We start from the raw sequence: 13,035 nt of genomic DNA on the forward strand, positions 1-13,035 counted from the left end.
TTTTATGATTTGAATTGGGTTTCGTGTTTCGTACGCAGCGATGTCATTGCATAAATCATTACAGACGGAACCACGTGACGACACAAGATTGGGCTGATGGGAAAGGCATCGGCAGCGACCTATTGTAAAAAAAAAAAACTGTCACATAATTTTCTTGAAGTGGTTTCGAAAGACAGCTGGAACGGGATTAGAACACGGACCCTCTAAAAACGCAAGTTCAATGTTTCGGCACTGCGCCGCCTCGCTCCAGTAACATTATTTATTCTTTTCACTTGAATGTCCACCTTTCTTGCGACGGGGCATACCTGTATCTCAGAAGTCAAAAACTCCGACCAAGTCTCCAAGAAGACAAACTTATCTGATACTACGAAGCATGTCTTGCAATGTAATGATGTATAATAATTGAAACTGAACACTGTATATGTAATTGGATAACAATTGGCCAATGAGGTAAAGATAAATCTTACACCATTATTGTTTGCACCTTGAAGCATGTCTTGCATTGTTATGGTCTATAGCGATTAGAACTGAACACTGTCTATGTAATTTAATAAAACTTGGCCAATGAGGTAAAGAGAAATCTTAAACCATTGTTGCTTGTTGCATTGTTGTTGGACGCAATCTTGTTTTGAAAGTCCTACCTTTTGGGCTCTGTGGTAAGAGCTTCTGGGTGGATTAACCAACGGTGCCAACTAAGTGTATTTGCAGGAGAGGACCGGGTTAGAGAAGGACCTAAGTGCGTTTCAGGCCGAAGTCATGCTGGGGATTATCCATGCAGGAAGAGGGTCGCATGCATCGAGTGCTTTGTCCGGGAAATTGGCCATCCATTGCAGAATTTGAAACAATGAGGTATTCCGCTATCTTAAATCCAGCTTAAATAAATGCACACGGGGGAAAACCTTGGGACATACGTTCAGGGTTCAATTGGCATGCATTAAAACGTAGTGTAGGAATATCAGGAGACAAGCGGATGGTCCGAATGAAGAGTTGGTCGTGACAGAAAAAGAGTCTGCCCATGCAGGGATTTGGGCACTTGGACTCATGTATGCCTTCATACTTTGTTGAAGTTTGGATTTTGATAATCTGAGACGCAAGCTCCTCTGGTGGTGGATGGCTGCAACCAGCATCCAACAGAATCTAAGCACTGTAGAAAGAGGGAAAATAAACTTATAGCTAGAAAATTGTTGTCACTACAGGCCTCCTACTGGCTACAGTTTTAACCAGTGAGGGCAGGGTTTTGCCTTCCATTGGCTTCTGTATCGGCCAATGATGAATGGCCTTGTCTCAATGGTTGTGTTAGTGATTCGGAGTTTGGCTTTCTGACTCAGGGGGTGTGTTGGAAAGTGGGGGGGGGGGGGGGGGGGGGGTGCATGGAGATTTTTCTGGAGGGGCTATCTTAACAAATAAAGAATACAGTTGCAAAAAAAAACATTAAGTAAGTCCAGAGATTGGCATTACAATATTTATAATTTTATGTTTTAAAATACTTAAATTTAATTGTTTCATACCTTTTTTAATGAAAGAACAGTTTAACTCGTAATTTAAATGTTTAATTTAACATGAATAAACACAATACGGAAATAAAAATAAAAATATTAATATATATAAATCCAGTGTCCTGATGTTTGTTTCCATTGAACTCTTCACCAAGTCAACCGATTTCGATGAAAATGAGCATTTATGTGTAATTTTTTCCAACTTGAGAGATAGGATAGTTTTTATTTCGATTAATGGTCTTAATAATTTATAATTAATAATAAACTGATTATCAATGTATATTGGTGTTTAAGCCCGGGAAACAGTGGGTACTTCGTCTCCATGACAACGTTGCGTGCTCGAGAGTCGGGAAACCATCGGTGCTATTCGTTTTTTCTTCGGTACATTACAAAGCATTGTATTAATTTTTTGTCAAAATTAATTAATTTTCATTTTATTTCATTTATTATAACTGTAAATAAGAGATTTGGTCTCATTTCCCCCCCCCCCCCCATAAATACAACCGTGCGAAGCCGGGTCGGGCAGCTAGTAAGTATATAATTCAAAAATAAATAAAATTATTTAAAAATAAAAAAACTACAATTTGGGCTCGGGTGAGGCTATAGCCTTTTCCCACGACTCCTGAAGCAGCTCTTGGTCTCGCCATACACATATACCAACCCGGGAGCCTGCCGCGCTGATGTGGCCGTTGAGCGTGAATTATTGAAGCGAGACGGGGTTGCAGGTCGGACCTTTGGCGCACGACCCCCCCCCTCCCCTCCCCTCCTTCTCTACATCGCTACACGCGGGTTTGAGGGAGGGAGACGGGTCCTGGTGCGAGCTGAGGTCGTAAATTCGTCCTCGCGACCCGGAGCTAGCTCCGACTGGGTTGGGCAATCGTGTGCATTCGGCCGGAACTCCGAGGTGCCGTGGATGCGTCCAAGACATTTGTAGACTCCGCAGTACGGATCACAGGACCACGGAGGTGCAAGTCTACGGAGTGGGTGTCTTTTCCCGAAGTTTAAGTCACGCTTGCTCATGGAGTTATAAGTTTATGGAGTAGATGTCTTTCCTAAGGTTGAAGTCACTCTTGGTCATGGATGTATAATTCTATGGAGTGGTGTCTTTTCTAAGGTTGAATTCACTCTGGTTCATGGAGGTATTAGTCAATGGAGTGAGTGTCTTTTCTTAGGTTGATGTCACTCTGGTTCATGGAGATACAAATCTGTGGAGTGGGTGTCTTTATAAAGTTGAAGTCACTATGATTAGTGAAACAAACTGTAAGTTTATAAAGGTTAAACCTAGAGGATTTTTAATTAGTTTGAAAGGAACTCGCTTGTAAGAATCCCAAAAATGTTCTGGAAATAAGCATCCCTAAACAAAGACTTCAAAAACACATCAGCAAGGAGTTAGCGTTAAACTTAATAATGACAAATAAGTTTTTTTTCTTATGGGGTCGCTTTTTTTTTTTGACTTCAATTATTAACGCAGAAAATACTGAATATTTCAATACCCTTACTTATCACCTCCATGTAATTGACGGTGAAATAAACGAACGAACAATTGAACAAATGAATCATTTGACGGAAGTATAGTAAACATAGATTAATTAATAAATTGTTATTAATCAAGTAAAAAGTCTCTTCAATATAGAGGTCATTAGATACGTTGAAGGGGGTTGAAGAGAAGGAGGAGGTAAAAACTGGAGCACCCCAAAGCAAAAAACATTGGTTCTTGGCAACGTCCACCACATTTCTTCACTTGCGAAACACGTCTGCTTGGACCACGTCGGGATCGAGCCCAGGTTGCCTTTCTCTCTATTACGCATGAAGAAAAATTTCCCGCAAAAACAAACTAAAGATGGTTTAATTTATGCATTTACAAACTAAATGCATGAATAATTGGAAGGTAGGGAAGGAAGGAATATTTTAATAAAAATTATGTCAGCAACCGAAATCCAAACGTTTATATGCAAACATTTGATGGAAGTGAATTTTTTATACATTTGTTACACTATGTAAATATAATACATAATTTCTAATATAAATATTAACCTGTTAAAATGACTGAAAATCAATTAATTTTTACTGGAAACCTGTCAAAACTGATTTATTATAAATAAATTTGAACAGTTTAAACTGTTTTCCTGTAAAATTCCACAGTTTTGTTGTTTTTTAATTTTATATTTTGTATGGAAACAAGTCACTAATTGAGGTTAGTTATCATTCATTAGATTTTATGCTGTGACTTACTGTATGTGCAGTATTATATCAGTAGGAACTTAGGTAACCAATATTACTGTATTCTTCAGAAGCGACTGACACAAAATTCCTTAATATTTATTTATTTTTGTTTTGTATCAAAATCTCACGCCTACATTAGGGTTATTGCATTGAAAAAAACCTTGTAACATACGTTTCCCAATGGGAAAAAATATCGTATTGTAGAAATAACATAATGAAAATAAATATTACAGAAGTGATATACCGCTAAGCTGTTATTAAGTCCTCAAACAAACCACATTGAGCATAAGTGTAATCAACGTATACTACAGTCTACTTATGTGATTAAATATGTAATATATGTTTGAGGAGAAATTAAGGAATAGTAACATGCATTAAATACAGCCAAATAAAATAAATAGTAATTATGCTTATATAAGCGTGTTGAAAGACGAAGAAGGGTGAGTGATGGGTATAGAGTGAATGAATTATTGACTCTAAAATGTTGTATCCTTCTTTTTGTCATCTGTTACTTACAAATTGTTTTATTTCGTTATATCTAAGGAACCCACGAATAAAAGCCGCGAGTAAAAGATAAGTTCTTCATATAAACCTGTTCTTATAATCTATATATATAAAAATTTAGCTTCCGTATGTATTTGGCCGCAAAACTCGGAAAGTATACGATGGTTTGGATTGAAATTTTTACAGAACATTGCATCTTAACAGAAGAGTGTTTATATGAAATAAAAGTTTGGGAAAATCCACCGGAAAAGTCGGAAAAAAAAGTTTCTATAACTAAATATCATGGTCACCCAACTTAGTTGTGACCACGCTCGACGATGCTGTACCATATTGTCGAAGTTCAATTTAATTCAATTCAATTCAAAAGATTTTTATTATACATTTTTACACTTCACAGTTATTTGACAATGGTTTACAAGACACGCCAGCACACAGTGCTCTTTTGCCTAAAAATACATTATTATTAAATACAAGTTAAACTTTTCTGGTATATACAAAATTCACAGAGGTTAACAGAAAAATATAAGCGGTATATACAAAGGAAAAGTTTAAAACCTTTGGTTTTGTCTGGAGCCCCGGGGCTCTATGTTTGGGGTATGGAAGTTATTCTTCACTCATATACACTATACACATTAATTAAATTTGAGAAAAGGGGAGAAAAGATAAAAGCATACAGGTAGATAGATAACTTAATATATATACACTTAATTTCTGGCAATGTCGCTATGGGTGGCGTTCATTGGTAGTGCGTCGCACCGGCACTGTGGTGGGCGTCCGTTGCACTGCACTGATCTTCTTGACCGATGTTAAGATTCTTGAGAACTGCCCAGTCAGGGTGGCCTGCCTGGGTGGTATTCTGTGATGAGTTTATGAGGGTGAGGTCTGGTGATGTTGTGTTTGCCGATGTTTCGTACAAGTGTAGACGGGTGTTGTGCTGCTTTCTTAAAGAATCTGTCTGCGTATTGTATTACAAGTGAGCGTGGTGGTTGTGTGTCTGCGAGGGCATGGAGCTGTATGTTGGTTACATGTTTGTATTTCCCGAGTGTTGCTCTGAGTAATTTATTGAAGCATGTTTTTATTTGGTGGAAACGGGTGTCGGGTACATGTGCAAATATTACTGAGGAGTAAAGCAAAATAGGTACAATGTACGCCTTGAAGAGGCGCACTCTGTCCATGTCTGGTAAGGGGCTGTGGGGGCGGAGAATGGCGGACAGCGAGTTATATGCGTGGTAGGCCCGGGCAGTGGCAGACGAGAAGTGTGGTGAGAAGCGCAGTGTGCGATCCAGTGTCACACCTAGGTATTTCACTGTATCGCTCCACTTGATCACTGCGCCTCCCACGAACAGTGCTGGGGGCAGACGGGGGCGTCGTCTAGTGAAAAAGATGGCATCAGTTTTGGTAGGGTTAGGGAGTATGCCCCAGGAAATAAAATAGTTATTGACTGTGTTAATGGCCGCGGTCAGCCTGGCTTTAATTAATACGGGATCATGATGGCGAACCATCAGCGCGGTATCGTCCGCGTACATGACAATCGTGCATTCGGGGGGCTTAGGAATATCATGTGTATATAGGGAAAATAACAGAGGGGAAAGCGTAGACCCTTGAGGGACTCCTGCGGTGATCTGCCTAGACGATGATGTGGACCTGTCCACCCGCACGTGGAACGTACGGGCTTCCAGGAAAGAATGGAGGATGCAGCGAAGTGCAGGGTTGAATCCCAGAAAGGCTAGCTTTAGGATTAGGGCGTGATGATGGACTGTATCAAATGCACGACTCAGGTCTAGCAACACCATGCCGGTATGGGTCCTTTGGGTGAAACTGAGGGTGATTTGGTCGGTGACGTGAGCCAATGCGTGCTGCGTAGAAAGTTGACGCCTGAAACCGAACTGGAATTCCGGCAGCGGTTGCAGACGTGCTACTTCCGCTTCCAACCTGGCCAGGACAATGCGCTCCGCTACTTTGGATATCACAGAGAGCAGCGATATGGGACGGTACGAGGCTGGCCGTTTGGCCGAGCCTTTCCCCTTGAAAATTGGCACTACCGTGGCTTCGCGCCATGAGAATGGGTAGTGTCCTGTGATGAGGATGCTGTTGATGATGTTGGTGAGGTAAATGAGTGCTTTGCATGAGATGGATTTGAGAAGGCATGGGGTGACTTCATCTGGGCCAGGGGCAGCATTGCTGCGCACACGGTTGATTTCCTTCCTCACCTGCCTGGGCGTGGCCAGTTTGAGAGCACCAGGTGCAGGGGGGGGTGGAGGGTGGTAGTGGGTGGGGAGTTTGGAGAGTTGTGGTGGTACTTCTGCTGGGGTGAATGAGTTCGCAAAGTGGTCAGCCAGGCATTCAGCCCTGTCAGTCGCCGACTCTGCCATGCCACCGTCCGCCTCTAGAGGCGGAATCGTGGACCTGGCAGAGCGGAGACTGCGTGCAAAACGCCAAACCGAGCCATTCGCTAGTGACAGTGCTTGGAACTTCTTGACCTCGTTCGCCGTCGTCCATTCCGCGACGGCCACTCTGCACTGTCGGAACAGCGCATTGTAGACATCCTGGTCCGGTTGCAGGCGGGTACGTTGCCAACGGCTCCTAGCCTTGTTGCGGGATGTAATGACTGTCCTAATGTGACCAGGAAGTGGGAGCCCAAGTGGGTGTGGTTTGATTGTGGGGATATGCTGTGAGGCTGAGGTGATGATGGTGTCAGCAAAGTGAAGGACATGTTGGTCCAGTTCTTCCTTTGTGCGGGCTTTGCGCTGCAGGTCGAGCTGCTGGTCCATAGCTGTTCGGTACTGTTTCCAGTCAGCTAGTTTGTAATTAAAGATGAGGCTGGTGGCAGTGGGGGTGACTGTTGTGTCTATGGTACCCAAGACAGGGTAGTGGTCAGATGTCAGGTCGGTGCAGACAGTGAGGGGGTTGACTCTGGGTAGGTTTGTGCCTATCACCAGGTCCAGTACACTGGGGCTGCCAGTGTGGGAGTGGGGGTAGTATGTAAATGTGTCGGGGGCATGGAGTGTTAAGGGGGTTTCATTTAGGTACTTTCGGAGGGCAATACCTCTATAGTTATTACGGAGACAGCCCCAGGAGGTGTGCCTGGCATTGAAGTCACCCGCCAGGATGACACGTGAGTCGAGCCGTTGGAGGCTGGTGAGGTCCTCTGCTGGGAATGGGGTGAGTGGTGGAATGTAGAGGGCCACGGCAGTGAAGGGCGTGGGGTTCGTGTGCAGCCGAACTGCCACCGCTTCCACGTGCTGCAGTTGAGGTGTCTGCTGCCTATGGTGCGACAGGGTTTGGCGCACAAGAAGTGCCACGCCCCCCCTGTGCCCATCCAAACGGTCAGCTCGATGCATCACATATCCTGGCACTGTGAAAGGAACGCCCGTCCTAAGCCAGGTTTCAGCCAAGAACACCAGATCTGGTTTGTTGGATGAAATGAAATGATTGAACTCGGCAGCCTTGTTGGCTATGCTGTTGCTATTCCAGACTACAATTTTAAGGGAAGGCATTGGCAAGTGCACTCAGTATGGAGAAAATCACTGTGCACTTCTCGTCCTGTGTCTGCGATGATTTGAATCTCCTGATGGCATCTAGGAAGAAAGGAACCCATTTGATTAAATTAAGTTCTTTAATTAGTTTTATCAATTCAGTGAATTCGCTAAAAACATTGGGTTCTGTGTCTAGGGTTTGATTTTTAGGTGGGGGCTGGCTTTGATTGAGGTGAAGAGGCATGGAGTTGGGTGGTGCGCGGGTGTCGCGAGAGGGGCCTTGTGGTGCTTGTGTTGGCGTGGTTTGGGGTAGTGGTGCAGTGGGTGCTTGTGAGCGGAAAGATTTCAGTTGATTTGCGAAAGTGTTTCTGGGTGGCTTGAGTGCGGGGAAGTTGGATGTGTTTTTTTGGTGCGGGTTGTGCGGGCTGTGATGGTTTTACCTTGCTGTTGAGCATGGCCAGCCGAACCGGGCAGTTTCTGGATGCAGCATGGTGGGCTGTGTCCTGGAGCTTGTGGTCGATGCAGTTGACGCATGTGGGCTGGTCGTCTGGTGTCCTGGTGCACGCCGTGGAAGGATGGTCCCCTGGGCACCTCACGCACCTGGGCTTCATGTCGCAGGTGAAGATGGAGTGGTTCCAGCGCTGACATTGCACACAGCGCTGGATCTCGCGCTGCCCCCTGTAGGCTTCGAAGCGGACCTCCATGTGGTCCAGGTACTGCGTGCCCAGGATGCTGGACAGTTGGGTTGTGCCCTTCAGGGACACCAGGAACAGTGGCACCGGAATGATGTCACCAGCCTGGGAACGTCTGTCCATACGCTTTATGCTGTCGACCTCTAAGCCGAAGGAGCAGATCTGCGCTGTGAGGTCTGAAATGTCATGGTCAGTGTCCAGACCTCTGATCACAAATCTGGAATTCTTCTGGTCTTGTCGGGGGTATGTGTAGCTCTCGAAGTGTTTTTCTCGGAGGTATGCCAGGAGGGTCTCGTGGTCTCGTTTTGTTTCGGTTTTGATTGTCGCATTGTGACGTGAGGTGCGGATAGCAAAGTCGTTCTGTAGCAGTTTCGCGATGGCTGGTTTGTACTGTAAGAATGACGAGTCCAGTCCTGTTTTTACAATAATGGGTGGCATTGGAAGCTTCTTTGTGGTCCTGTTGGTGTTGTCTGTTTGGTTGGTTGTGGCTGGTCTCCTGGTGCTTATATTTGCCGATGTGGGTGGTTGTGGGATTGGTGGTGGCCTGGGGGCAGCACTGTGGGTGGTGGGTGCGCTGGAACTTGGTTGCGGCTCTTCTGTGGGGTCTTCTTCATCGCTGAGGACTTCAAACCGATTTGCCTTTGCATACCGATTTGAGTGGGGGCTGGTGTCCAGGTGGGCAGCATTTCTTTTGGACTTTCCCCCCCCCTCCCTTGGATTGTTTTCCAGTCATTGGTGGGGGATCGGGGTGTTGGGGAAGGCGTGGAGAATCTACCTTCTTCATAAGAGCACATGGCACTGTCTTGGTGTGATGTCTGGAATGACATGTAATTTTGGTAATATTCGAAGTACACTTGTTCGCCATAAATATTCGGTATTTGATCGCCATGGGTGAATGTTTTGGTGTTTAATGCATCTGGATCACAAATTATGTGTGGGTGGTGTTGGTTAGGTTCCCCTTCAATTTTCCTGAGATGTACTCGCATCATAACAGATGACTCTGGCCCATGTTCAGCATAAAACAGGCTGTTAAAATATGTGAATACAGATTTTTCACTTATTACCTTGTTTAAGGCAGGGCAGAACAGTTCATACAAGTTTTGCTCGTCGGGCACCATTTTGTTATGATTTATGGACCTTGAACTAGTGCCGGGATTTATTAAATCATTATCGGTCATTATGGTATGCTCTGCTACATTTAATAATTCAGTACTCTGTGTGAATTTTGGAACATACCCGCGCGAGGGGTTGTTTCTACTGCCATCATACTCTATGGTTGACCTAGTTGGAGTAGTGTTATTGTTATTGTACATTCACGAGTCTTATTTACTTAATTTACACACGATTTCGGCTATGCCGATGCTCACCTTTATTCGTGTCCATGTAGAAACTGATTCTGCACACGATTTTTACCGAAATATCGCACTCCCGGTACTAAAAACACATAAAAATTGCGAAAATCGCAGCACAGAAGTTCAAGCACATCAGGCTACTCGACCATTGTGCCTTGACGACTATAATTTACACAAATATGTATATATGTATATATTTCAAGAAAGAATAAAAAACTTTATTTAATTTGAAAGTATATTCTTTCGACTCTATTGATAAAAATACGTTTAAATTAAAAAATATTCAAATTTTTGGAGCACATTAAAAAAAATGCATTTAACCACGAATATGCGAGTTAAACTTCAGAACGATCGAACAGCAGTCATATTTTCAAGACAATTAATTGAAGTTGGTAACGGCACTGTACCTACAAATCCAGAAACAGGAAAAATCAGCTTATCATCTGATTTATGCAACATCGTAGATTCAAAAGAGGAATTAGTAGACAAGGTATTCCAAAACATCGAAACAAAATTCAAAAATCATGCATGGTTGAGCGAAAGAGCCATTCTAGCGGCTAAAAATGTTGACGTACACGATATGAACAATAGTATTATAAACAGAATCGAAGGTGAAACAATGACATACAAATCTATTGATTCAGTAGTGCACCAAAATGAAGCAGTGAACTTTCCAACGGAATTTCTCAATTCACTCGATGTTCCAGGATTACCACCACATATTTTGAATTTGAAAATTGGTGTGCCAATTATATTGCTTCGAAATATCTGTCAGCCTAAATTATGTAATGGTACACGATTAGTAGTTAAAAAATTAATGGATAATCTTATTGAAGCAACAATTTTGATTGGACTTCATAAAGGTGAAGACGTATTACTTCCACGAATGCCACTTATTCCGACAGATATGGCGTTCGAGTTCAAACGACTTCAATTTCCAATACGCCTTGCGTTCGCTATGACCATCAATAAAGCACAAGGACAATCTTTGCAAGTGTGCGGTTTGAATTTAGAAAATGAATGCTTCTCTCATGGACAGTTATATGTCGGGTGCTCCCGAGTCGGTAAACCATCTGATCTATATGTTTATGCAAAAAATGGGAAAACAAGGAATGTAGTCCTTCCATTAGCTTTACAATAAAAATATTTAAGCTAAACACATTTTTATTTCTTCTATTACATTCCACAGCCATGCACAGTAAAATATTAAATTAAACAATGAATTAATATTAAACTGTGCCACAGCAAAGCGTGGCCGGGTTTAGCTAGTTGAAATATAATAGGTCATCATTGTTTTCAACAAATACATTTTTGCCTTTTTTACGCTCATTAGAAAGCAAACAGATTGTAAGAACTTCATCGTTCGCTGAAGTTTCCCGCTGTTCATCATGGGAAACGTTAAAAGTTTTTTCGTCTATACATTTTGAATATAAAATCTTACGCTGTAAATAAAGATTCGTAGGGGGAAAAACTGATGTGAAAATTCCCAATACTTTGATGAGATGGCAAAAGAAGATAACTCAAAATTTAAAAACTTGGTCGTAATTTCTCTTTTATCCAGGGGTGTATCCAATTTTATCCGCAGTATATTATAATAGCTATATTTTGTGTCTAAATTTACACCTAAATCTTCTATGAGTCTAACCGGCACGAGAAAATTTAAATGAAACTTTTGACTGTTAACGTTCGGTTGTACTCAAAATAAACTTGTTCGAAAGGATTTTTATTAGTTCATCTAGTTGCATTTAGTAGTATTAACAGAAATATAATTTATTTTATGTACTCAATTCATCCAATATAGTGTACCTTAGACGTTTTAAAGTTTCTACTACAACTGTTTTACGGAACCATTTTAGTACCAACTCGGTCCAGAGATCGTCAGTAGAACCTGTATTTCCTCAACTAAGCTAGCAATCGATAGATGGATTAGCCATTAATTTCATGGGAAACTAAACCAACGTATGCATATCACGATCGTGTGAAGAAAGCTCTGTATATCGGTGTGTAACTTCGTGAAATCTTGTTGAAATAAAGACCATCACAACAATGTACTCACGATCACCATATTATTATTTTTTAATTTTAAAGTGAATTGCAATGTCATGAGAGGCTTTATATTGTACTGGAGGGAAGGGAGCATGTCAATTTCACATCATCTGGTGAGTCATTCTTTCATGACACCATTTGTTTTTTCTACTGATTAGAGTAGATCAGTTAATCGACATTCGTGCTTCCTCAACTGATTTATTAACACTCTAATTGTGCAATATTTTATGCACATTGTAAATAAACGTTTGTTCTAGATCATAAAAAAATTCTAAAATTCCAATACTGCTTCTGCGTTTGACTTACAGTTTATTTGGGGAACCAAAACCAACACTCAACCAACAAAGTGACGAATCATGGACAACCCAGAACAAATGAACAGGTGATACTTGCCTGGTTATGCACTGTTTAGTGGAAGCAATCTTAGTGGTCACAAAGTGCGCAACAATATTTAGCTCCTAGCTAAGCAACTTAAAAACAAACTTACTTCATAATTCTTAATAAAATACACATACATTAAAAGTTACAAGTTTGAACAATCATAACTAAGAAAAATACACGTTAAAAATCACCATAACTTAGAAGAGCGCATACTATTCATAAATAGTATAAACAATAAAATACATAATTTAGAACTATCATAAATTAGAAACACACAATGTCGAATCACATAACTTAGAAACGCCAAATATTATTTTTGTAACTTAGAAACATACAACGACAAACAACATAAATAAGAAACCTATTACTTAAAACAGTCACGAGTTAGAAGGAAGCAACTTAACGAAGGACCGCGTTAACTTGAACTATAACTTATAACCGTCATCAGTTAGACTCAGTAACTTAGAAACACCCAACGATGAACCACATATGTTAGAAATACCATGACTTAGAACTGTTGAATGTTTGAAGGCTGTAACTTAAAAACAAATTATCCCAATAATTATTAAAGGCCTGCATAATACAAGCTCGTCTTCCGGAACCAAACCTGTAATGTCGTATGTCCAAAAAATTATATTGAATCAAAATTCCAATCTCCCATTGCATGAATCATTTAAAGAACGTATCTTCCATTCCGGTTTATCTGTACTTGTTATTAGAATTATTATGCCACGTAACTTGGAGACAGATTGTTTAGTGAACAGGTGCTTATGTATTTGACGTGTAGTACTACTCCCGTTGGGGCTGGAACACCACAGATACGAGCTCCCTAGAGCCACGCGCCATTTCATCGCAGCCTGGAGGA

The sequence above is a fragment of the Bacillus rossius genome (genome assembly GCF_032445375.1).
Source record: "Bacillus rossius redtenbacheri isolate Brsri chromosome 9 unlocalized genomic scaffold, Brsri_v3 Brsri_v3_scf9_2, whole genome shotgun sequence".
NCBI lineage: Eukaryota > Metazoa > Arthropoda > Insecta > Phasmatodea > Bacillidae > Bacillus > Bacillus rossius.